We start from the raw sequence: 27,528 nt of genomic DNA on the forward strand, positions 1-27,528 counted from the left end.
AGACCATGAAAATGAACAAAATCTGGCTACCAGTATTAAAAAACTCTAAAATTACAACAGCAAAACAGCAGAGAGGAAACAACCAGGCACATCTTAACACCTCTCTACAAAAGATTTTCCCAGGCTCAGCCAGGCCTTCAAATGCTAATGAAGGTGGTCAGTTGAAACATTCACACCTAGCTCCAGCAGAGAAGAGCTCTTTGCCCCACCCCAGCCATTCCACAGATATATAAACCCATTGTCCTAATTCCAACAGACCTCACAACCTCTGAGGATGCTTGCCATAGATGCAGGCGAAACGTCAGGAGAAATGCCTCTAGAACATGGCCCTATAGCCCGAAAAAACCCACAAGAACCTAACAACCCTATCTCATCAGCCAAAAACAGGCCCACATTTCCAATTGAAATACTAATAAATTTATATTTTTTAAAATTGTTCTTCATTTTAATTATTGTATTATTTTTAAGTGGTTTTTGCACTACAAAAAAGATATGTGCAATGTGCATAGGAATTCATTCATGTTTTTTTCAAATTATAATCTGGCCCTCCAACAGTTTGAGGGACTGCGATGTGGCCCTCTGTTTAAAAAGTTTGTGGACCCCTGGTCTAGAGGCATTCTCTCCTGACATTTCGCCTGCATCTATGGCAAGCATCCTCACTACCTCTGAGGATGCTTGCCATAGATGCAGGCGAAACGTCAGGAGAGAATGCCTCTAGACCATGGCCATATAGCCTGAAAAAACCTACAACAACCCAAATTAAGTTTGCCTCACTGGTATTTTTATAATAGAAAATTGCAATAGGACACATGTATGAAAAGAGACACATTGGAAAATGTTGTCAGATGCCATTTTATTCTTGAAAGAGTGCTTTGGCGAGTTAATATTTTAATGGCTTCTTAAAGGAGTTATTAAAACAGTACCAAACATGAAAGAACGGCTACTGACATGTGATCAGAGTTCTAATTTACACAGAGAGTTTAAATATATGCGTAGCAGGCTCCCCACCTGAGGGTTTTGATACAGACTGACTCCTTCATCTCGAAATGGGACATGCATTGCCTTGAATCCCATAGATAAACTAGCTGTCCCTTGCCACGCGTTGCTGTGGCCCAGTCTGTTTATCTGGAAAATGAAGTAATGAGAAAGTGTTGGTTTCTAATATATTTAATGTCTTTCTACTTGTGGGTAAACAGTATTTCTTGCTGTTTTTTTGTCAGTGTTCTCATTACTACTCTGGAACATGCAACATACAATCAGGGACATATAATCACCTCTCAACAAAAGATTGCTCCAGGCTATCAAATGCTAATCAAGGTGGTCAGTTGAAACATTCACACCTAGCTCCAGCAGACAAGAGTCCTTTGTCCCACCCTGGTCTTTCCACAGATATATAAACCCATTTTCCTATTTCCAACAGACCTCACTACCTCTGAGGATGCTTGCCATAGATGCAGGCGAAACGTCAGGAGAGAATGCCTCTAGAAAATGGCCATATAGCCCGAAAAAACCTACAACAACCCTATAATTGTCCTTCTTCTGGGGTCCCTTTCAAATCTATGATACTATATCTGTGTGTGTGTGAATCATATCTATTTATATCTATGGCAGGATGGCTCTTTGTCAGGAGGGCTTTGATTACATTTTCTTGCCCTGGTGAAGGGAGTTGGACTGGATGGCCTTAAGTATTTTCTGTTGGTCATGGAGGTTCTGTGTGGGAAGTTTGCCCCAATTCTGTTGTTGGTGGGGTTCAGAACACTCTTTGATTGTGTAGGTGAACTATAAATCCTAGTAACTACAACTCCCAAATGTCAATTCAAGGTGCTGGTTTTGACCTACAAAACCCTGTACGGTTCCGGTCCAGTGTATATGTCCGAATTTATCTCCCTCTACGTCCCACCCCGAAATCTAAGATCATCTGGGGAGGCCCTGCTCTCGACCCCACCACTCTCACAAGTGAGGCTGGTGGGGACGAGGAGCAGGGCTTTCTCAGTGGTGGCCCCTCACCTGTGGAACTCACTCCCGGGGGAAATCAGGGCATCATCATCCCTCCTCTCCTTCAGGAGGAGGGTGAAGACGTGGTTATGGGACCAGGCCTTTGGGCAATCAGGCAATTAAATTAAATAAGACAATCAGGTGAATAAGATCAACACGATTGATGAAGTGGAACGGAAAACTAGAACTATGAGTTAGCAATTGCTGACCTTGTAAGAGAGGAACTGGGTTTGTATTGGTTTGTATTGTTTTTATTGATTTTATTGATATATGAATTAGTGTGATGTAATTGTGTAATTGTTTAACTTTGTGTCTTGATTGTTTTGTACTGCAGGCATCGAATCGTGCCTTGCTTCTGTAAGCCGCCCTGAGTCCCCTTCGGGGTGAGAATGGCGGGGGAAAAGAACCCCAAATAAATAAATAAATAAATAAATAAATAAGGTCTATTTCCCCCAAACTCCACCTGTGTTCATATTTGGGCATATGGAATATTCGTGCCAAGTTTGGTCCAGATCCATCATTGTTTGAGTCCACAATAGTCTCTGAGTGTAGGTGAACTACAACTCCCAAACTCAAGGTCAATGCCCACCAAACCCTTCCAGTATTTTCTGTTGGTCATGGGAGTTCTGTGTGCCAAGTTTGGTTCAATTCCATTGTTGGTGGAGTTCAGAGAATGCTCTTTGATTGTAGGTGAACTATAAATCCCAGCAACTACAACTCCCAAATGACAAAATCATAATTTTTTGAGTGATGGTCACTCCTTGTGTTGTGAGACGTTTTGTTGCCAAATTTGGTGTGGTTTCGTTCATTGGTTCTTTTGTTTTTAAGGTACTCATTATGCACAGAGCATTTTTATATAGAGAGAGATATATGCAGCACCTGTAATCTAAGTAGAAAACTAATTGAATTTTTCATTTAAGCTCTTCAAAGAACGACACTGCATCTCTTGCTCAGGTTGAAGGTGATCTGACAGATATGGATGTAAGTTCCCTGAACAAATGTTTTACCTACTTTTTGAATAGCTAGCACTATCCCACCACCAATCTGATTATTATTCCTAAATATGAAAACGCATCCATTGTATTTCACTGCCCATTGTGAATAATACAACTGTTTCCCATAGTAGTTGTTATAATTAAATTTTGCAATCCATTTTTTTTTTAGAACGGAAAGGTGAAACAACAAAAGATTCCCCATTTGTGAATAAACAGTGTCGAACAAATGATTGATTTCTCCAGAGAAGCAAGTTAGAATGTGGAAAGAATTTACCATCAACAGACTCTGGTATGCTAAGAAACAAGACGCAAGCTGTCCATCTATTACCTCTTCTTGTAAGTGCTATATATATATACTAGCTGTGCCCTGCCACGCATTGCTGTGGCCTATAGTAAAACTTATCAAAGTTGAGGTAGATATCTGGACTATTATGAAAGAGAGGTCCCTACCTATTCCTTCCCCCTTTTCCTCCCCCTTTCTCTCCTTTCTTCCTTCTCTACCTCTTTCTTTCTTTCCTTCTTTCACTACTTGGTTTCATCCTTCCCTCTTTCCTTCATTCCCTCCCCCTTTCTTCCTTTGCCTTTCTTCCCTCCCTGTTTGCTTCCTTCTTTCACTTTTTATTTCCTTTTATTTCACCACCATCATAACAATAACAATAATGCAATGCATTGCCTCCGGGACCTGACACCTCTCCCATTCCCCCTAAAAGGGTCTCAGAGGAAGAATAGCATCATAATAATCATAGAAATAACAACCTTTACCCGCCACGCGTTGCTGTGGCCAATCTTCCCTCTTTCTCTCCTTCTTTCCCTCCCTCCCTCCCTCCCTCCCTCCCTCCCTCCCTCCTTCCTTCCTTCCTTCCTTCCTTCCTTCCTTCCTTCCCATCTTTCCTTCTCCTCTTCTTTCTCTATCTCTTTCCTTCCTTCCCCCTTTTTCTTTCTCTTCTGCTGTTTCTCTTTTCTTTCCTTCCATCTTTCCTTTTCTTTCCTTTTCTTCTTCCTCTAACTTTCCTTCCTTCCCCCTTTTTCTTTACCTCCCTTTCTCTTTCTTCCTTCTTTCCTTCCTTCCTGTCTTTCCTAGATTTTGACAGGGCGGGAAGGGGCGGGGTGGGGTTTGGAGGTGGCCTGAAGTAAAAGGAGGTAAGATTGGGGCAGGGGAGTGATGGAGCGTGGGGTTGCGTGTGTGTGTGCGGCGGCGGGGGGAGTGATGGAGCCTGGGGTTGCGTGTGTGTGTGCGGCGGTGGGGGGAGTGGGGTTGCGTGTGTGTGCGGCGGTGGGGGGAGTGATGGAGCGTGGGGTTGCGTGTGTGTGTGCGGCGGTGGGGGGAGTGGGGTTGCGTGTGTGTGCGGCGGTGGGGGGAGTGATGGAGCCTGGGATTGCGTGTGTGTGTGCGGCGGTGGGGGGAGTGGGGTTGCGTGTGTGTGCGGTGGCGAGGGGAGTGATGGAGCCTGGGGTTGCGTGTGTGTGTGCGGCGGCGGGGGAGTGGGGTTGCGTGTGTGTGTGCGGCAGCGGGGGGAGTGATGGAGCGTGGGGTTGTGTGTGTGTGTGCGGCAGGGGGTGTGTGTGTGCGGGAAGTGGTGCGGCGGGGCTTGGAGTGGGCATGGTTTCAGCAGAGGGAACGTTGGCTGGAAGGCCATGTGCGCGCGCGATGGAACTTGCGGCTGGGCGCCAATGCGCATGCTCAGTTGTTTTGCCGTTTTGTGAGTGTGTTGTTGTGTTGTTTTTCATTTTGAGTAGATATGTTTGTACCTTGTGGGTTGTGTTATAGGCACGGGGATTTTGGTTAAGTTTCGTTGGGGGATTTTTGAGTTTTGTTGTTTTGCCGTTTTGTGAGTGTGTTGTTGTGTTGTTTTTCATTTTGAGTAGATATGTTTGTACCTTGTGGGTTGTGTTATGGGCATGGGAATTTTGGTTAAGTTTCGTTGGGGGGTTTTTGAGTTTTGTTTCCTCGTTGGATGCCCCTAACAAATTTATATATATAGATATATATTAGGCCTGGGCGGTTTCGTTCGTTAATTTTGTGATTCGTTAAATATTCGTTATTTTTAGCAATTACAAAACGATTACAAAACATATTTTCAAACCCGGAAGTGTTTTTAAATATCGAAACGGCATCCTCCATCTTTTTTACGGGCTTCCGCCCGTTTCAGAAATGACGTTTTAGGGATGGAGGATGCTGGGTGCGCTGGGAGCCAATCCTGCGCTCCCAAGCACCGTGGCTGATTGTAATTGGGCAAGCTGCCCTTTAAAAGCGGCTCTGCGTGGCCGCATTGCTCATTGCTGGGGAAGGCGAGGAGACGGGAGGTTCGGGAGGGAGGCTTGGCTTGCATTCATTCATTGCTTGCATTCATTCATTCCCTGGGCTGGGAGCAGCGGGGAGGCTTTGCCGTTCGCTCCACAACAGGGCAAGCATTTTTAAATATTTCTGAAAAATATCTTTCTTTTATTCTTCAAAAAATTCAAAAAATATTCTAAAAAAAGAAAAGACCCTTGTGTGCCTGTGTGTGTGAGTTTGTCCCTGTCCTGTGGCTGTGTTCGCTCCACAACAGGGCAAGCATTGTTAATTTTCCATTTTTAAATATTTCAAAAAATATTTATAAATAAATATTTCAAAAAAATTCAAAAAATATTCTAAAAACGAAATTAACGAAATTTTGTAAATACTGAACTTTTTCAAAGGAAAATTTTGTTAATATTTTAAATATCGAAACGCAAAAACCCCCCAAATACAAATCGATTTTAGAAACAAATTTTTGCGTTGTTACCCAGGGCTAATATATATCTATATATATCTCTATATATATATATCTAGATATTAGGGCTGGGCGGTTTCGTTTCGTTAATTCGTAATTCGTTAATAATTCGTTAATTTTTTCAATTACAAAACGATAACGAACCATTCTGGAGCAATTATTAAAAAAAACGAATTTTCAAAAACGTTTTGTAAATGCTTCGTATTTCGATATTGTATTCGTTTCATTATTGTTTTGAGGTCGTTTCGTTATTATTTCCGCATGTCTGGGCCAGTTTTATCGTTTAATTAGTGAAAAAAAATTATAATATCACACCAACAGTCAAGAACAGAGGGAGAGGGAAGCTTCAGAAGGTTTTGGAGGTTTTTTAGCGTATTTCGCGGTCACGTCCGCCATTAACGAATCGATTCGTTATTGTTTCGGAAATCGATTCGTTAATTTTTTACCATTTACGAAATTTCGTAAATATCGAACTTTTTAAAAGGAAAATTTTGTAATTATTTTAAATATCGAAACAAAAAAAAACCCCAAATACAAATCAATTTTAGAAACAAAATTTTCCGTTGTTACCCAGGCCTACTAGATATATCTATATCTATCTCTCTCTCTCTCTCTCTATATATATATATATAATATTTTATACAGACCAGTAGACACTGTGGTCATTGGAGGAGGCCCTGCTCTTGGTCCCACCCCTGTCCCAAATGTGGCTGGTGGACCGAGAGAAAGGGCCTTTGTGCAGGTACAGCTGTACCAGGAGCTCCAATTTTGTTTGCTTTGCATTGAATGAACCTGCTCGCAATGAAAACAAGCTGGAGTCAATCTCGGCTCTTCCTCTGCTTTTTGGCACCACAGTTTAATCTTTTTTTATTGACCAGAGCAAACAAACAGAAAACGCTCATTCCCTGAAAACTACTACCAGTTACCTCTCCTCTAGGGTAGAGAGTAGAAACAGCTGTAAGGGAACATTAAACCCAATGCAGAAAGAGGATTGAAGCGTGCCAGGAAAAAATAGTTTTGTTTTTTTTAAAGGAGGATAGCTCCAGGAGGCAGGGGCGGCTCATCCATTATGCGAAGTAAGCGGTCACAGAACACTTTTTTTGCAAGGGGCGCAGGAGCGCCTCTGTAAATGCCCCTCGACCGCCACTTGAGGAGCGCCCCCTCAGCTCACAACAGCCTAGCAGTCTGGGGGGGAGCCTCGGCTTTCTTGCCTCGCTGCCGGGCGATCCTCTTCCCAAAGGGGCCGGGCCCTTGAGCCTCGCCTTGCCCCTCTCATTCCTGCTCCACCCAGCCACCGGGTGTGCGAACAGAGCCGACGCTCAATCGTTCTCCGCGTTCGATCCCTTCTCCATGACCGGCTCCCTTTCCCGATCCCCCAGTGCTCCACCCGCCTCCTCTCCTCTCCCCAATCCGCGGGTGGGACAAGGGGTGGAGCCGCCGCATCTGGTCCGCTTCGGGTCCAGAGGCGTGTCTGAAGACCCCAGCGTGCGCACCAAAAGTCGCCTCTTCTCCTGACTGTCTCTTCAGCCATTGGGACTAAGAGAGAGAAAGAGAGATAAAGCTCCTCCGGCTGGAGGTATCTCCCACCTCTGCTCCCTCCTTTGTTTTTGCGCCTACCTTCAGGAAAGGTGGGCATCTCCACCTCTCTCTCTCTCTCTCTCTCTCTTGGTCCCAATGGCTGAGGAGAAAGTCAGGAGAAGAGGTGACTTTTGGTGCACACACTGGGGTCTTCAGGCACGCCTCCGGACCCAAAGCGAGCCAGGCAAGGGAGCAAGTGCGGCAAGTGTAGTTACTGGGATGTATAGTTCACCTACAATCAAAGAGCATTCTGAACTCCACCAATGATGGAATTGAACCAAATATGGCACACGGAACTCCCACGATGAACAGAAAATATATATCAATGATTGGTTGGGGGGGGGGTGCCAAAATACTGTTTGCTTACCTTTGAAAATACCTAGGGCCGCCTCTGCCAGGAACTCATCATTTTTACTTACCTGGAAATGGGGAAACCTCCTTTAATTGCCTTGGAAAAAGTGTGGTATGGTGCAGGCTTGTGTTGCATACCAGGGGTTGGCACCTTTGAACCCATAAACACCCCAATGTTTTTTTTTTATAAGCAAAGCAGCTTATTGAGGATTAATATAGCAGTAGCCAAAAAGGTAAAAAGTATTCAAACAAGTAATAGGGAAATTTCCACAAAATAGTAAGTTAGGTAATATAATGTAAAAAAAGGTACAGGTAGTCCCCTGACATTAAGTCCAGTCATGTCTGACTCTGGGATGTGGTGCTCATCTCCATTTCTAAGCCGAAGAGCCAGCATTGTCCGTAGACATCTCCAAGGTCATGTGGCCGGCATGACTGCATGGAGCGCCCTTACCTTCCCACTGGAGCGGTACCTATTGCTCTACTCACATTTGCATGTTTTCGAACTGCTAGGTTGGCAGAAGCTAGGGCTGACAGCGGAAGCTCACGCCGCTCCCCGGAATCGAACCTGCGACCTATCGATCAACAAGCTCAGCAGCTCAGTGCTTTAATATAATGTAATCCAGCCAAAATCCAAGTCAGGAAACAGAAAAGTTCCAAAGTCAATACAGTGTAGTGGTTTGGATGCTGGACTAGGAATCTTGGAGACCAAGATTTCAGTCCCTGCCATTGGAAGCACGTTGGGTGACCTTGGGTAAGTTACTCTCCTTAGACTTAGAGGAAGGCAATGGCAAACTGCCTCCTGATCAACCTTGCCAATACATCTCGATGGGGACAGGGCCATTATTAGCAGGAGTCTACTTGAAAGCACATAACAAGTGCATAATCAATGCATTATGGGAAAAGTTTCACTTGAAAAAATCATTTTGACAATTACTCTCTGCGTGATAGCTTGCCCATTTAAGGCAATTTCAGTTATGTTTTATTGCTTGATAGCAAGAGCTACCTTGACAAAATAATTAGGAATGTGACTGCTATTGATTCCTTTAAGTTTCTCATTAAACTTATCACAAAGGGAGGCTTAGCTTTTATTCTCTTTGCTCTTTAAAATGCTCTCTTTAAAAATGAGTCTGTCTATATTGTTTGAGCTTAATTGTATGAATTTGACACAGAACATATTGGAACTTACTTTGTAGCTGAAGAGTTTTTTGGCAGTAACTAGCGTCAGAATTGGTCTGCGTTTTACACGAGAGATACATTCCAGGAGCTTTCTGTGATGTGATTTTTATGTAATATTCACCATCCCCTGCTACGCGTTGCTGTGGTCCAGTATGTCAAGACCCAGGCGGAGCAGCAAGGCAAGACAGCAGTTAAGGAGTTAAACAAAGGTTTTTAATGGCCATTAACATAAGAAAAAGGGCTCTAAAAAGCAGAGAGTAAACACAAAAGGCTTGAGGCCAGCAAGAATGTAAACAAACGAAGTCCCAGGCAGCCCTCGCTGAGGAAAGGAAAGCCGCAAAACACAGGCAGGAACGCTTGAAGACAGCGGCAGAAACTCAGTTCATTCCAAGTCCAAACAAATCAGGAAACAGCAATCCGCATGAGGAGCGGTCCAACGAAGTTACCGAGGGATAAGCAGGAGTGTAGAGTGGTCAGACAGTCCAAGGGTCAGGGCAGGAGATAAGACTCACGAATCCAATTCCGGCAAGGTTGTCCACACAGTCAGGAATCCACAAAGCTGTAAGCAGGAGCTCAAGGCAAGAGATCAAACACAAGGCACACGGTAACACGACACTTTGAACTCTGCAACTAGACTGTTCCCAAACTGCTCCTTAAATCTCATCAGAGTCACTGGATTCAGCTCCAGCTGCATCCAGTTCCACAGGTGAATCACAACTTCTCCATTGCTGCCATTCTGCGCTTCGGACTGCATCCTGCGAAGCAGTATCTGAAACCCAAGTGTCAGTGAAACCATGGAACTCATCACTGGAAGTCGGAGCATTAACTACATCTAACACTTCTTGGACCCTGGTCCAATCCAGCTCTTCCTCTTCGCTGTCAAACTCCTCGCAATCTGCTACATCTTTAAGCCGTTTGGAAATAGATTCCCCATCACTGTCTGAGCTGCGTGCTACTCGCTTTACACCACGGTAATCCTCCACCTCCATTTCCTCGCGAGTAAACCCCTCGAAATCCTCCTCATCCGTAAGCTCTAGGAACAAGTCTCTAATATGCTTCAGCTGTTGCTGAGCGTCTTCCTCTTCCAAACCTCGTTTCCTACTACTACTACTAGTAGGTACATGAGACAGACACTGAGTCACAACACAGTATGTGTATATGTGGTTTGTATGTCTATATATGTGGTTTTGCACATGCATTGCATTTTTTTGGCTTTTTAAGTCTTTACCATGCTGTTTTTCAATGTTTTATGAGTGATCATAGAATCATAGAATCAAAGAGTTAGAAGAGACCTCCTGGGCCATCCAGTCCAACCCCATTCTGCCAAGAAGCAGGAATATTGCATTCAAATCACCCCTGACAGATGGCCATCCAGCCTCTGTTTAAAAGCTTCCAAAGAAGGAGCCTCCACCACACTCCAGGGCAGAGAGTTCCACTGCTGAACGGCTCTCACAGTCAGGAAGTTCTTCCTCATGTTCAGATGGAATCTTCTCTCTTGTAGTTTAAAGCCATTGTTCCGCGTCCTAGTCTCCAGGGAAGCAGAAAACAGGCTTGCTCCCAATGATGGTCACTCATTGGCCTGATAGGTGCATTGTGTCCAAATTTAGTGTCAATTCGTCCAGTGGTTTTTGAGTTATGTTGATCCCACAAACAAACATTGCATTTTTATTTATATAGATCTGGAATATCTGGAATCTTTCTATGTTTACTGACATGCTCCTGAAAAATGAGCCAAATTTTGGTGATTTATACTGTCTTATGCACTACCAAGGGAGCCCCCGCTGGAGCAGTGGGTTAAACCGCTGAGTTGCTGAGCTTGTTGACCAAAAGGTCACAGGTTCGAATCTGGGGAGCGATGTGAGCTTCCACTGTCAGCCCTGGCTTCTGCCAACCTAGCAGGTCGAAAACATGCAAATGTGAGTAGATCAATAGGTACCGCTCCGGCGGGAAGGTATTTATTTATTTATTTATTTATTTATTTACCATATTTGTTTACCGCCTTTCTCAGTCCGGAGGCGACTCAAGGCGGTTCACAGCCAGCAACAATTCGATGCTTCAACAATTATAAAACAATTAAGACAATGATAAAATAATATTAAAACCCATCTTGATGGACTGTCTGTCACCTTGTCGTGGTGAGGAGGCTTGCATGTTCCAATGAACCTGCGGGCACAACGACTGGAGTCGTGCACTCCCAGGAGTGGCCGTGGGAGAGGTTCCTGATCAAGCACAGTCCGAAGACCCAAAGACCTCAACGGCGGAGCAGGCGAAGGATAACATGTTACATGTTACAATGGCTATGAAGGTGGAAGAAGGTTGCAACAGATTGAGAAGCCACAGTCGTCGTGTTAACTATGCTACAGTGGAATGTAAAGACTGTGCGTTGATCAGTTGTGCACTAACCTCCAAAAATGAAAAAAAAATCACACACAGGTGTCTTCCAAGAAAAATAAAAACAAACCAACAAAAGTCCCATGGCAATCAGCGAGGCAGGACTGTGAAATCGGGAAGCCCATAGTCACAGACTGGCACATGCGCGGTGGATATGGACTCAGTCGTTCTACCTCGAGGTCCGAGGCAGTTGAATAGTTTGACAGCTGTATCCATGACTGAGCAGCCCTTTTGAGGAGCCACTCTGCTCACCCCACATGGGGAAGGGGCTAGAAAAGGTGCCCTAAACATAGTCTGCCTCTCTTATCCCTGACTGGACTGCCGCGTCCAGTGGGGTCACCACCCTGCGCCCAAAAAAGAGAAATAAACTTCAAAACATGGAACGTACAAACATTGATGGACAACATTGACAGTGAACACCCCAAACACAGAACTGCCATCATTGCAAGATCGCTGGGACACTTTAACATCGAAATAGCAGCCCTTCAGGAGACCTGGAGAGCAGGAGAGGGACAGCTGAAGGAGGCTACACCTTCTTCTGGAAGGGACTGCCTGAAGAAGACCAAAGAATGCACAGAGTTGGCTTTGCTTTCAGTCCACCTGGAAACCGATGCCCTCACTGCGGGAGAACATGTAGATCAAGAATAGGGCTCCACAGTCACCTACGGACCCACCAGTACACTGATCTTGGAAGACTATCCTACTTGGACAATGAGGGATCGCCGAAGTGAAAGTGAGTGACTATTAAAACATTTAACATATAATATAAAACCACACAAAGCCATAAAATGTTGTCATAAGTGTCTCCTTGCCGTTATCCAGTTGCATTGTCAAGTTGTTTCATGGTTTCATATAATTATGCTGCATTAGTGAAAACTTGCTCAAAAAAGCCAGATTTTAACCTTTTCCTGGAATATCAGACGGGAGGCAGGCAATCTTACATCCCTAGGCAGGACGTTCCACAGCCAAGGGGCAACCGCTGAGAAGATCCTGCCTCTCGTCCCTGCCAAACACATCTGCGAAGAAGGCAGGACTAAGAGCAGGGCCTCCCAAGAAGATGTTAAAGTCCTAGATGATTCATAAAGAGAGATACATTCAGATATGTAAGCTGGACCGAAACCATTACGTAACAGTGCTCCTTGCAGTCATGCCAGCCACATGATCTTGGAGGTGTCTACGGACAATGCTGCTCTTCAGCTTAGAAATGAAGATGAGCACCAACCCCCAGAGTCGAACCCAACTGGACTTAATATCAGGTGTGCTGTCGTGCCTGGGGGCTATTATTCTCAATAAAGGAGGGATGGATGTGGCATCTTTCCCCCAGGGGATTGCTTCTTGCCCTCCTATAGGAAACTGGAATTTCAAGAACCCAAAACACTGTAAATAACCCAAAATAAGTTCTATTTATCACAAAGTCATTTCTTCAAAGCAATGAGCTGGAAAACTTTAGAGGGGTGAAGGAAAACATACATTACAGTCTCGATTAGCTCTGGGTCCAAGGGGTTTGAAGCTGAGAAGCCTCACCAAGTTTCCTCTTTCCTCAATGGCTGTGAATGCCAGAGCAAACCACAACCCCAGTTCAGATGGTATATGTTTTGAAGACTCAGGATCTTCCTCTGGTGCCAAAAGAACCGGCTTGAAGGCGCTTGGGAACTCCTCAATGTTATCCAGGATGATCTGGACATAAAGCATGACTCCCAAGGGTAAAAAACCTCAGAACTGGTGCTAAGAGGTAACTTAAATCAGGGTCCTTTAGAGTCAGGTCTCTTACTCACGTCCATCTGGTACGAACTCTGAAGGCAGAATGAAAAGAAAAAGGAAGTTCTCCCCTCTTACTGGAAGAGGTGCAGCCAAACAGTACTGATTGACAGCTACAAGCAATCAATCCATACAACTATACATAAGCAGGGTAAAAAGGGCAGGATTAAGCATGAAACAACAGTTTAAATCTTACAACTAACAGTTCTATACATAGGTGGCGCCACTCGCACCGTCACAACCAATGATGTTCAGAAAAGATGTTCTGCCACCTACCTCTTAGAATAACGTCTCTCAGAAAGCCTTCATTTCAAATAATCTCTCTCCAAATTATAATATCTTACTTCCATGTCTATCTCTTCCAGTTGTCCCCTCCCCTCTTCTCCTTCCAGTATTGAGTTGAGAAGTTTGGACTCAAATCTGGCTTCAATCGAACTAAGACAGGTGTTGGGAAGAAGAAACTTCTTGAACCAAATGGCAAGACAGAATTTTACACAATTATATTAAAAGTCTTTATTTTCTGGAGAAGCTACTTCTGCCAACTTTTCAAGCATAACTTTATCCAAGCAGCACATGTAAAAACGTGCTTGAAGTCAATGTGATCTGCTGGTAACAACATTTCTGTTATGCCAAATAATAATAGTAGCAAACAACGAAAGAATTTGCCAACCTGCTGGCACAAAGACTGTCAACATATACTTACATTTAAAAAAAATGCTGGGCTCTCCACAAACACACATATACCTAATACCAGGGATTCAAAAGAGAGATTCAGCAGTCTGCACTAATAGCCCTGACAATTGATGCTTATCGAATGCTGACAATCTCCTCATAGTAATGACTGGTGTTACAGCAAACAAGATGGAACTAGGGGCAAAATAGACACTATTCAAATGATCTCTGGGTATTGGGTTGATGCATGCAATGAAAGGCATCCGCTTGCTTTCTTATGGATTTCTTTGATTATTTCCTCTTTTAAATAGAATACCTCTGCCATGTATTTTATTGTCATCCAAGAGATGAAAGGTTTGAGCTACTGTGTTGGGCCGCTTTGATCATTTTGATGGGTGTTGTCAAGGAGGAGAGGTAGAATGACTGTGAAAAGCAATACAAATAAACAACTAAAGATAAGATATCAGGTGCAGTCTCTATTATCAATGTTGCAAGGTTCCAGGGAGCGGAGAAGTTCTTCTAATCCAGTGGTTCCCAACCTGTGGTCCATGGACCACCAGTGGTCCACAACAACGAAAATATGGTCCGTGGCCTAATGTCTCAAAATCACACAGCAATGAGAAAGACTGTTCTCGCGACTTGTTGGGTCAACAGGTCCAAAAAGTCTGGGGAGTCCTTTTGGACCCTCTGCTGACGATGCAGCCCCAGGTCTCCACCGTTAGCAGAACCGCCTTTTTTCATCCGCGGCAGGCTAGACCGCTGACCCCCTCCCTGTCCAGGGACGACCTAGCTACAGTGATCCAGGGTACGGTCATCTCAAGACTGGACTACTGTAACACCCTCTACATTGGCCTTCCTCTGTCGGTGATCCGGAAGCTCAAGTTCGTACAAAATGCAGCTGCTCAGCTTCTTGCGAGAATTTCGATGAGATGCCACATAACACCAATCTTACTGCAGCTGCATTGGTTACCAATTGAGCACCGGATCACTTTCTCTGTGGCCCAGTCTGGTGATCTGGAAAATGAAGTAATAAGAAGGTGTTGTTTTCTAATATATGTAATTTTTATGCTTGTGGGTAAACAGTATTTCTTCTAGTTTCTTTGTCAGTGTTGATGTAGAGATTGTCTGGTTTGCCTACTCTGGAACATATAATTGTCCTGCTTTAGGGGTCCCTTTCAAATCTACGAGGGGTATTTTTTAAGTAAGGTCCGTTTGAACATAAGTACACAATGAAAGTTTATTTCCAAAAAGTAAATTTAGTTTCAGAAAGTACATACTTCACTCTATTTTTCGACATAGTTGCCAAGTTTGTTCAAACACTTATCATACCTCTGAACCAATTTTAAAACACCCTCTTCACGAATCCTCACTTCAACTGAAGCTACCAAATCGTCTGTAATCAAAGAAGGGCAACCGGAGCGGTCCCCATCATGAACGTTGCCACGGCCATCTTTGAATTGTCATAACCACTTACGCACTTTGCTTTCACTCATCACAGTCTCACCGTACACTTCACAAATCTGTCGATGAATTTCTGCAGCAGGCGGGTTCCTTGCTGACAAAAACCATATCACTGAGCGAACCTCACATGCGGAGGGTGAGTTGATAGTCTTAAACATTTTCAAAGCACAGAACAGAACCGTACAGGTGAGCTACAGTGCGGAAACTGAGCACAGTTGTCCCCGAGGCATGCCGGTACACGACGCACGCGAACTACTAGTGTCTACAACAAAACGGACCTTACTTAAAAAATACCCCTTGTATGATACTATATCTGTCATATACGTGTGTGTGTGCATGTGTGTGTGTGAATCATATATATCCATCTATATCTATGGCTGGATGGCTCTTTGTCAGGAGGGCTTTGATTATGTTTTCTTGCCCTGGTGAAGGGAGTTGGGCTGGATGGCCTTAAGGCAGCATTTCTCAATCTGTGGGTCGGGACTCCGGGGGGGTCATGAGGGGGTGTCAGAAAGGTCGCCAATATTTTCTGTTAGTCATGGGGGTTCTGTGTGGGAAGTTTGGCCTAATTCTATCGTTGGTAGGGTTCAGAATGCCTTTTGGTTATAGGTGAACTATAAATCCCAGCAACTACAACTCCCAATTGTCAAGGTCTGTTTTCCCCAAAGTCCCTCTGTGTTTATAATTGGTCATGTTGAGTATTCGTGCCAAGTTTGGTCTAGATCCTTCATTGTTTGAGTCCACAGTGCTCAGTGGATGTAGGTGAACTACAACTCCAAAACTCAAGGTCAATGCCCACCAAACCCTTCTAGTGTTTTATGTTGGTCATGGGAGTCCTGTGTGCCATGTTTGGTTCAATTTAATTGGTGGAGTTTGATTGTAGGTGCCCTTTGATTGTAGGTGAACTATAAATCCCAACAACTACAATGCTCAAACGACAAAATCAATTTTTTGAGTGATGGTCACCCCTTGGGTTAGTAGGTATCTTGTGGCCAAATTTGGTGGCAATTCATCCAGCGGATTTTGAGTTATATCACTCAAAATGATCCACTGTCTTCACTGTACAAGAGTACAAAAGGAAGCCAATTTGTCTTCATTGGTGGCTGGGAGCAGGTACCAAGAAGGTGCTCACCTAAGCACCCGTACCTTGGGAAGTCTGACATGGCCACGGTGGTCCACGCTCTGGTTACATCCCGTTTAGACTACTGTAACGCTCTCTACGTGGGGTTGCCTCTGAAGACTGCCCGGAAGCTCCAATTAGTCCAACGAGCAGCAGCCAGATTACTAACAGGAGCGGGGTACAGGGAGCATACTTCTCCTCTGTTACGCCAGCTCCACTGGCTGCCAATTAGCTTCCAAGCACAATTCAAAGTGCTGGTGTTAACCTATAAATGCCTAAACGGCTCTGGCCCTATTTACCTGTCCTAACGGATTCTCCCCTATGAACCATCAAGGTTGTTAAGATCTTCTGGAGGGGCCCTGCTCTTGGTCCCACCATCCTCGCAATCGCGTCTGGTGGGGATGAGGGACAGGGCCTTCTCGGTGGTGGCCTCTCGGCTCTGGAACTCTCTCCCACTGGAAATCAGAACTGCCCCTTCTCTTCTGACTTTTAGAAAACAGGTGAAAACCTGGTTTTCAAAACTGGCATTTGATGAGTGAGTTAATAACTCGTGACTACACAGACGGATGGTGATGAACTACGATTTCATATTATTATTATTATTATTATTATAACTTTATTTGTACCCCGCTAGGACTCGATGCGGCTTACATAGGCCAAGGCCTCAAAACACAACACAACACAACAATACAACACCTAAAGCAAATTTTGACGACTTAGCCTACGTAATTATGTAATTGTATTTGGCCTATGTAATTATATGATTGTATTTTAGTATTTTAATGTTTTAGTGTATTTTGGGATATGACGTTTTAAACGATTGTCTGTGATATTGTTGTTGTGAACTGCAAGAAAGTCCTTCCCCACCTTGAGATTCAAAATATTTAATATATATTATATTTCAACTGGCTGGCATTATTAAAATGGCAATATTGGGATGTTAGACATTATTAAAATCAAAATATGAAAATATTTAAATATTAGACAATTTAGAATACAATAAGGTACTGGCATTTTAAATTGTCTAACATTTAAATATTGTCATATTTTGATTTTAATAATGATTCCTCTCTGTATTGGATTGTATTTTACCCTGTATTCTGTATATTCTCCTTCAATAATAACCCGTTTAAAATATGATATGCTTATACATCAAGGCATTTTGATATATAAATTTGGTGTCAATTCATCCAATGGTTTTTGAGTTATGTTAATCCCACAAATGAACATTACATTTTTATTTATATGGATGGTCACTCATTGGCCAGATAAGTGTATTGTGTCCAAATTTGGTGTCAATTCATCCAATGGTTTTTGAGTTATGTTAATCCCACAAACGAACATTACATTTTTATTTATATGGATGGTCACTCATTGGCCTGATCAGTGTATTGTGTCCAAATTTGGTGTCAATTCATCCAGTGGTTTTTGAGTTATGTTAATCCCACAAACGAACATTACATTTTTATTTATATGGATGGTCACTCATTGGCCAGATAAGTGTATTGTGTCCAAATTTGGTGTCAATTCATCCAATGGTTTTTGAGTTATGTTAATCCCACAAACGAACATTACATTTTTATTTATATGGATGGTCACTCATTGGCCAGATAAGTGTATTGTGTCCAAATTTGGTGTCAATTCATCCAATGGTTTTTGAGTTATGTTAATCCCACAAACGAACATTACATTTTTATTTATATGGATGGTCACTCATTGGCCAGATAAGTGTATTGTGTCCAAATTTGGTGTCAATTCGTCCAATGGTTTTTGAGTTATGTTAATCCCACAAACGAACATTACATTTTTATTTATATGGATGGTCACTCATTGGCCAGATAAGTGTATTGTGTCCAAATTTGGTGTCAATTCATCCAATGGTTTTTGAGTTATGTTAATCCCACAAACGAACATTACATTTTTATTTATATGGATGGTCACTCATTGGCCAGATAAGTGTATTGTGTCCAAATGTGGTGTCAATTCGTCCAATGGTTTTTGAGTTATGTTAATCCCACAAACGAACATTACATTTTTATTTATATGGATGGTCGCTCATTGGCCAGATAAGTGTATTGTGTCCAAATTTGGTGTCAATTCATCCAGTGGTTTTTGAGTTATGTTAATCCCACAAACGAACATTACATTTTTATTTATATGGATGGTCGCTCATTGGCCAGATAAGTGTATTGTGTCCAAATTTGGTGTCAATTCATCCAATGGTTTTTGAGTTATGTTAATCCCACAAACGAACATTACATTTTTATTTATATGGATGGTCACTCATTGGCCAGATAAGTGTATTGTGTCCAAATTTGGTGTCAATTCATCCAATGGTTTTTGAGTTATGTTAATCCCACAAATGAACATTACATTTTTATTTATATGGATGGTCACTCATTGGCCAGATAAGTGTCTTGTGTCCAAATTTGGTGTCAATTCATCCAATGGTTTTTGAGTTATGTTAATCCCACAAATGAACATTACATTTTTATTTATATGGATGGTCACTCATTGGCCAGATAAGTGTCTTGTGTCCAAATGTGGTGTCAATTCGTCCAATGGTTTTTGAGTTATGTTAATCCCACAAACGAACATTACATTTTTATTTATATGGATGGTCACTCATTGGCCAGATAAGTGTATTGTGTCCAAATTTGGTGTCAATTCATCCAATGGTTTTTGAGTTATGTTAATCCCACAAACGAACATTACATTTTTATTTATATGGATGGTCACTCATTGGCCAGATCAGTGTCTTGTGTCCAAATTTGGTGTCAATTCGTCCAGTGGTTTTTGAGTTATGTTAATCCCACAAACAAACACTACATTTTTATTTATATAGATTTCTGTTGATTCTTTTTCAGCGTTGTTCAGAATGAGCAATACATTTTAAACAGCATTAGTGATTCAACAACTGAATTCTTGATGTCCATGAAAAAAACTAAAACCCATAATGTAACATTTTCATTTTCTGTTAGGTTCTACAAGGGTAAGGTCTAGCTCATGTGTACAGCAATGACATGAGATAATTGCATAGTTACTCGCAGAAGATGTTGGAGCCCCTGGGAGTGAGGACTTCGAAAGGTTGCCGGGTCGCTCATTATCTCTTTCCCTTCTCTTGTTTCTGTTTTGCTCTGTTTCATCACAAGGAAAACACAGTGGAATACAAATGAGCCGAGACTTGGCAAAGCCTAGGCCAATCCTGTGGGTGTAATTAATCAGGACAATAATCAAACTCAATCCGTTATAGGCAATTTGTGTGTTGGGGGAGCCTAATGCCCACACCAAAGCCATCTTCTCTTGAGTGACAGCTTTATATATTGATGGACAGGCTGAAATTATCCTGTTAACCCACCCCACAGTTTTTAATTAGAACAATGCACCACTTGTTAAATTTAGGGAGAAAACAGAAAAGAGGAAAATGCCTTTGGCAACCCTGTGCTGTAGACAGAGATAAATGAATCAGTCCACATCAATGTAATGTTTATGTATTCACATAAGGTTTTAAGACTTCTCTGGGCCCTTCCACGCAGTCATATAACCCAGAATATCAAGGCAAAGGTAAAGGTAAAGGTTTTCCTCTGACATTATGTCCAATCGTGTCCGACTTTGGGGGTTGGTGCTCATCTCCATTTCTAAGCTGAAGACCTTGGCATTGCCTGTAGACAACTCCAAGGTCATGTGCCGTTACCTTACTACTAGGCCTGGGTAACAACGCAAAAATTTGTTTCTAAAATCGATTTGTATTTGGGGTTTTTTTTGTTTCGATATTTAAAATAATTACAAAATTTTCCCTTAAAAAAGTTCGGTATTTACGAAATTTCGTTAATATTTACAAAACATTTTGTAAAGATGGCACCCTTTTTTTTCAATATTTTTTCAATATTTTTTCAATATTTTTTCAATATTTTTTCAATATTTTTTCAATATTTTTTCAATATTTTTTCAATATTTTTTCAATATTTTTTCAATATTTTTTAATTTAATTATTAATTTAGTAGAATAGGGAGGAGAGATTATTATTAAGGAGGGAAGGCAGGCACTCACTCTGGCGGGCCCGGCTCCTCCGAAGCAATGCGAAATTGGGAGAAGGGCTCCCCAAAGGCCATCTAGCCCAGCCCTCCGCTAAGGAATTGGGAGAACGAAGCACAGCCCTCCGCTAAGGAATTGGGAGAACGAAGCACAGCCCTCCGCTAAGGAATTGGGAGAACGAAGCACACCCACCGCAAAGGTGAGGAAGGAGGGACGGGCCGCCTTCCCGCTGAGGGTCGCTCGCCCTCTCGCTCGCTTGCTCAGCCGGCACCTTCCCCGCCCTCTCCTCCTCGGGAGAACGAAGTGACGGGCTGCCTTGCTCAGCCGGCGCCTTCCCCGCCCTCTCCTCCTCGGGAGAACGAAGTGACGGGCCGCCTTGCTCAGCCGGCACCTTCCCCGCCCTCTCCTCCTCGGGAGAACGAAGCGACGGGCCGCCTTGCTCAGCCGGCGCCTTCCCCGCCCTCTCCTCCTCCTCCTCCTCCTCTTTCAGGCTCTGACTGGCAGAGGAGAGAGAGGAGAGCTCCCAGCAAGCATCTAGCGCCAAGCCATCTTACGTATTTCCGAAATGGACGGAAATACAAAATTTTTTGGCGCATGCCGTTTCGATATTTAAAAACACTTCCGGGTTTAAAAATAAGTTTTGTAATAGTTTTGTAATTGCTAAAATTAACGAATATTTAATGAATTACAAAATTAACGAACGAAACTGCCCAGGCCTACTTACTACTGGAGCAGTACCTTTGGAACTACTCATATTTGCATGTTTTCAAACTGCTAGGTTGGCAGAACCTGGGGCTAACAGTGGGAGCTCACACCGCTCCCAGGATTCGAACCCGTGACCTTTTTGGTTAGCAAGTTGAGCAGCTCAACGCTTTTGCCGACTGCGCCACTGGGGGCTAAATTAAGGCAGAAAAACCCACAATATCTGCTTTGAACTGGATTATCTGAATCCACACTGCGATATATCTCAGTTTAAAGCAGATAATGTGGGATTTTATTCAGCTATGTGGAAGGGGTCTCTGTCATGGACTACAGAAGGGTTTCTGGGGGCGCCATTGTTCATGTGCCACATCCAATCTCATGCATTATCTTTATCATCATCATCATCATCATCATCATCTAGTAGTTGCAGTCAAAGTGCTGGAGAGCCTTAATGTAGTTAAGCATTAGGATGATTTTGTTCTAGGGCTAACATTATTATTTATTTATTCATTCATTCATTTATGACATTTATATGTCGCCCTTCTCATCCCGAAGAGGACTCAGAGCGGCTTACAATATATTATATTACTAGCCATCCCCTGCCACGTGTTACTGTGGCCCAGTCTGTGTATATGTGCTTTGTGTATGTATATGTGTGTATATATATTTGTGTATATGTCTATATATGTGGTTTAGCGCATGTGTTATAATTTTTTTTGGCCTTTTAAGTATGTTCTGTTGTGTTTTTCAGTATTTTTATGAGTGATCGTCACTCGTTGGCCTGATATGTGTATTGTGTCCAAATTTGGTGACAATTTGTCCAGTGGTTTTTGAGTTATGTTAATCCCCCAAACGAACATTACAATTTTATTTATATAGATATACAATATATTATATTGTATTATATTATATTGTATTATATTATTAGCATAGCACAGGAGACAAGGTGGAACTGTCTTCTCTTCACTCTGACTCAGAACAGCAGTTGGTGCGGGGCGGGGGGGGGGGGGGGGGTCCCCAACATTCTTCTTTCCCTTCCTTGATCTCTGTTGAGTTTGTGTGTGAGAAACAATGGCCGTATTTGAGAGATAGGGGTAAACCAGGAATGGGCAAACTTCAGCCTTCCAGGTGTTTTGGACTTCAGCTTCATTTCCTAACAGCCAGTACAATGGCTGAGATTTCTGAGAGTTGAAGTCCAAAACATCTAGAGGGCTAAAGTTTACCAAGCCTGGCATAGACAGAGATAGAGAGAGAATAAAAAACTAAGACAAAGTAGAACCTCAGTTCCAGCAGCCAGATGTTGATCCATGCAGCAATTGTTGCAGTTGCTGACATACGGCAGATAGTCCTTCATTGTTTAAGGCAGGGGTCCTCAAACTAAGGCCCGGGGGCCGGATACGACCCTCCAAAGTCATTTTCCCGGCCCTCGCTCAGGGTCAACCTAAGTCTAAAATGACTTGAAAGCACACAACAACAACATCAACAACAACAATTCTATCTAATCAAGCAAAATCAGGCCCACACTTCCCATTGAAATACTAATAAGTTTAAATTTGTTAAAATTATTCTTCATTTTAATTATTGTATTGTTTTTAAGAGGGTGTTTTTGCATTACAAATAAGATACCGTATATACTCAAGTATAAGCCGACCCAAAGATAAGCCGAGGCACCTGATTTTACCACAAAAAACGGGGGAAACTTATTGACTCGAGTATAAGCCGAGGATGGGAAATGCAGCAGCTATGGGTCAGTTTCAAAATAAAACTAGATACCAATAAAATTACATTAATTGAGGCATCAGTAGGTTGACTGTTTATTAATATTTACATAAAACTGTAAGATAAGACTTTCCAACTCTGACTAAACCATTATTCTAACCTTCTTCAATGAACATGTGTTTACATATCCTTCCAATAATAATAGAGTAAAATAATAAATGTAATAATAATACAAATAACAAAGCGAACCTATAAATGTAATAACAGTAATAATAATAATAGAGTAAAATAATAAATAACGTTGACTCGAGTATAAGCCGAGGGGAGCTTTTTCAACCTAAAAAAAGGGCTGAAAAACTAGGCTTATACTCGAGTATATACAGTATGTGCAGTGTGCATAAGAATTCATTCTTTTTTTTTTTCAAATTATAATCCGGCCCTCCAACCATTTGAGGGACTGTGACCTGGCCCTCTGTTTAAAAAATTTGAGGACCCCTGGTTTAAGGGCTCCTGAAAGCATTAAAACCATTCCTTCTTTCCAGAGGCGGCCCTAGGTAATTTTCAACGGTAAGCAAACAGTATTTTGGCGCCCCACCCCACCCCAACCAATCATTGATATATATTTTCTGTTCATCGTGGGAGTTCTGTGTGCCATATTTGGTTCAATTCCATCATTGGTGGAGTTCAGAATGCTCTTTGATTGTAGGTGAACTATACATCCTAGTAACTACACTTGCCGCACTTGCTCCCTTGGGTCTTTGGGTCTGGAGGCATGCCTGAAGACCCTGGCGTGTGCACCAAAAGTCACCTCTTCTCCTGACCTTTCTCCTCAGCCATTGGGACCGAGAGAGAGAGAGAGAGAGAGAGAGAGAGGTGGAGATGCCCACCTTTCCTGAAGGTAGGCGCAAAAGCAAAGGAGGGAGCGGAGGTGGGAGATACCTCCAGCCGGAGGGGCTCTCTCTCTCTCTCTCTCTCTCTTGGTCCCAATGGCTGAAGAGAAAGTCAGGAGAAGAGGTGACTTTTGGTGCACACGCCGGGGTCTTCAGGCATGCCTCCGGACCCAAAGCGGGCCAGGCAAGGGAGCAAGTGCGGCGTGTAGTTACTGGGATGCATAGTTCACCTACAATCAAAGAGCATCATTGGTGGAGTTCAGAATGCTCTTTGATTGTAGGTGAACTATGCATCCCAGTAACTACACGCCGCACTTGCTCCCTTGCCTGGCCCGCTTTGGGTCCGGAGGCATGCCTGAAGACCCCGGCGTGTGCACCAAAAGTCACCTCTTCTCCTGACCTTTCTCCTCAGCCATTGGGACCGAGAGAGAGAGAGAGAGAGAGAGAGAGGTGGAGATGCCCACCTTTCCTGAAGGTAGGCGCAAAAACAAAGGAGGGAGCGGAGGTGGGAGATACCTCCAGCCGGAGGGGCTCTCTCTCTCTCTCTCTCTCTCTTGGTCCCAATGGCTGAAGAGAAAGTCAGGAGAAGAGGCGACTTTTGGTGCGCATGCTGGGGTCTTCAAACACGCCTTCGGACCCGAAGCGGGCCAGGCACGGTGGCTCTGCCCCTTGGTCCACCCACGGATTGGGGAGAGGAGAGGAGGCGGGTGGAGCGCCCGGAGATCGGGAAAGGGAGCCGGTCATGGGGAAGGGATTGAACACGGAGAACGATTGGCCGGGTGGAGCAGGAACGAAAGGGGCTAGGCGAGGCTCAAGGGCCCGGCAACTTTGGGAAGAGGATTACCCGGCAGCGAGGCAAGAAAGCCGAGGCTCCCCTCGGACTGCTGCTGTGAGCTGAGAGGGCGCTCCTCAAGTGGCGGTCGAGGGGCATTTACAGAGGCGCCTCTGCGCCCCTGGCAAAAAAAGTGTTCTGCGACCGCTTACTTCGCGTAATGGATGAGCCGCCACTGCTTCTTTCTTTTAAATGCTGGGGTGTTTCAATTTTTTTGTCCCTCTCTTCCTACAAATAATCAAAATCAAACCAATGCATCATTTATTCAGTGGACACATTGGAACAAAATTCCAGATTGCAACAGATGAGGCATTTAAAAAAACCCTCGAAATGTCAAGCAAGAATTATCCCCCACTTAGAGTCATTCCTATTAGCGAATTAAGGCACTTTCCAATTCAATGAGTCCCGAAAGTGTTGAACACTATTAAAATCATATATATCATTCACACATATTAAGACATTCCATCTGAGGAAAAAAAATACAAAATAAATTAGAAGCATTATTGTAACAGCAGGGCAAATCATATAATCCAAATTAAACTCTGTCACATTTGGAGGTTGAGCAGATTATTTTTTAAAAAAATGGTTTCTACTCTGTTTTTTGTTAAATGTACACTTGGTCTGTGGTATCTACTGGGGTCTGATTCCAGGACCATTCTCTCAATACCAAAATCCATAGATGCTGAAGTTCCATTATATGCAGTGGCAAAGTGAAATGAAATCTATATAAATAAAAAATGTAATGTTCGTTTGTGGTATTCACAGAACTCAAAAACCACTGGACGAATTGACACCAAATTTGGACACAAGACACCTAACAACCCAATGTATGTCCTTCATTCAAAAAATTTGATTTTGTCATTCGGGAGTTGTAGTTGCTTAGATTTATAGTTCACCAACAATCAAAGAGCATCCTGAAGCCCACGAATGACAGAATTGGGGCAAATTTCCCACACAGAACTGCCATGACCAACAGAAAATACTTAAGGCCAGTTCTCCCATGACCAACCAAAAATACTGGAAAGGTTTGGTGGGCAGTGTCCTTTGGTTTTGGAGTTGTAGTTCACCTACATCTTGAGAGCACTGTGGACTCAAACAATGATGGATCTGGACCAAACTCTACACAAAGACTCAATATGCCCAAATGTGAACACTGCTGGAGTTTGGGGAAAATAGAAACTTGACATTTGGGAGTTGTAGTTGCTGGGATTTATAGTTCACCTACAATCACAGAGCATTCTGAACCCCACCAAGAATAGAATAGAACCAAACTTGGCACACAGTTCTCCCATGACCAAAGGAAAATACTGGAAGGGTTTGGTGGGCAGTGTCCTTTGGTTTTGGAGTTGTAGTTCACCTACATCTTGAGAGCACTGTGGACTCAAACAATGATGGATCTGGACCAAACTCTACACGAAGACTCAATATGCCCAAATGTGAACACTGCTGGAGTTTGGGGAAAATAGAAACTTGACATTTGGGAGTTGTACTTGCTGGGATTTATGGTTCACGTACAATCAAAGACCATTCTGAACCGCACAAAGGAAAGAAAGACACCCGCAGTTCACTCAGACATAGATGCACGTCGCTGTTTTATTTTTTATAGCATCTGGGTGGACGGCACAGGGCTGCTTTTGAAGACTGATCGGAAGATGCAAATGGTCCACTGCGCGGCAGCCAGGTTGCTAACGGGAGTGATGCTCAGAGATCATACAACTCCTCTGTTGCACCAGCTCCACTGGCTGCCAGTCTGCTACCAGGTACAATTCAAAGTGCTGGCTTTAGCCTATAAAGCCCTAAACGGTGCCAGCCCAGCTTACCTGTCCGAACATATCTCTCCTTATGAACCATCTAGGACTCTAAGATCTTCTGAGGAGGCCCTGCTCTCGGTCCTGCATACTTCACAGATGCGATTGGCGGAAATAAGAGACAGGGCCTTCTCAGCAGTGGCCCCTCAGCTGTATATCCGTGGGAATGCCCTTCCCACGAATATAAGACCGACCCCTTCTCTACTGACATTCTGTAAGAAGGTTAAAACATGGCTCTTCAAGCAAGCTTTCACTAATGCGACATAATTAGATAAAGATGAAATTTGGAACAATTTGACAATGCACTTGGATTACGACTTTAGTAAGGAGATGTTGAAGTTTATGTTTTTATGGCTTTGTATGGTTTTTATATTATATGTTAATGTTTTGATTGTATTTATAATCTGTTTTAACATCTATTTTATAGTTGTGGAGGCATCAAATTGTTGCCGATTGTGGACTGCCTTGAGTCGCCCTTCGGCTGAGAAAGGTGGTATATAAATGTGGTAAATAAATAAATAAATAACATGAAGCTAAAATGAAATAACTCGGTATAAGCTGCATATGCATACCTACCAGAAATGCATCATGGGGATAGTCAGGATTGAACTCACAATGAGTACAGGTTGTATTGACATTGTACATTAACCCAAATGCACCTTAATGGCTAAAATGAACTTCAGTGCTGGGGGAAGGGGTCCCCAACTGATGACATATGCAGGAGACAAGATGGGACTGTCCCCTGGCCCCCTCTCTCTTCACTCTGGCCCAGAGCAGCAGGTGGTGCTGGGGGAAGGGGTCCCCAACTGATGACATAAGCAGGAGACAAGATGGGACTGTCCCCTGGCCCCCTCTCTCTTCACTCTGATCCAGAGTGGCAGGTGGTTCTGGGGAAAGGGTCCCCAACTGATGACATAAGCAGGAGACAAGATGGGACTGTCCCCTGGCCCCCCTCTCTTCACTCTGGTCCAGAGCGGCATGTGATGCTGGGGGAAGGGGTCCCCAACTGATGACATATGCAGGAGACAAGATGGGACTGTCCCCTGGCCCCCTCTCTCTTCACTCTGGTCCAGAGCAGCATGTGGTGCTAGGGGGGAAGGGGTCCCCAACTGATGACATATGCAGGAGACAAGGTGAGACTATCCCCTGCCCCCCCCCTCTCTTCACTCTGGCCCAGAGCGGCAGGTGGTGCTGGGGGAAGGGGTCCCCAACTGATGACATAAGCAGGAGACAAGATGGGACTGTCCCCTGGCCCCCTCTCTCTTCACTCTGGCCCAGAGCGGCAGGTGGTG

Source organism: Anolis sagrei, chromosome 7 (assembly GCF_037176765.1).
Source record: "Anolis sagrei isolate rAnoSag1 chromosome 7, rAnoSag1.mat, whole genome shotgun sequence".
Classification (NCBI taxonomy): domain Eukaryota; kingdom Metazoa; phylum Chordata; class Lepidosauria; order Squamata; family Dactyloidae; genus Anolis; species Anolis sagrei.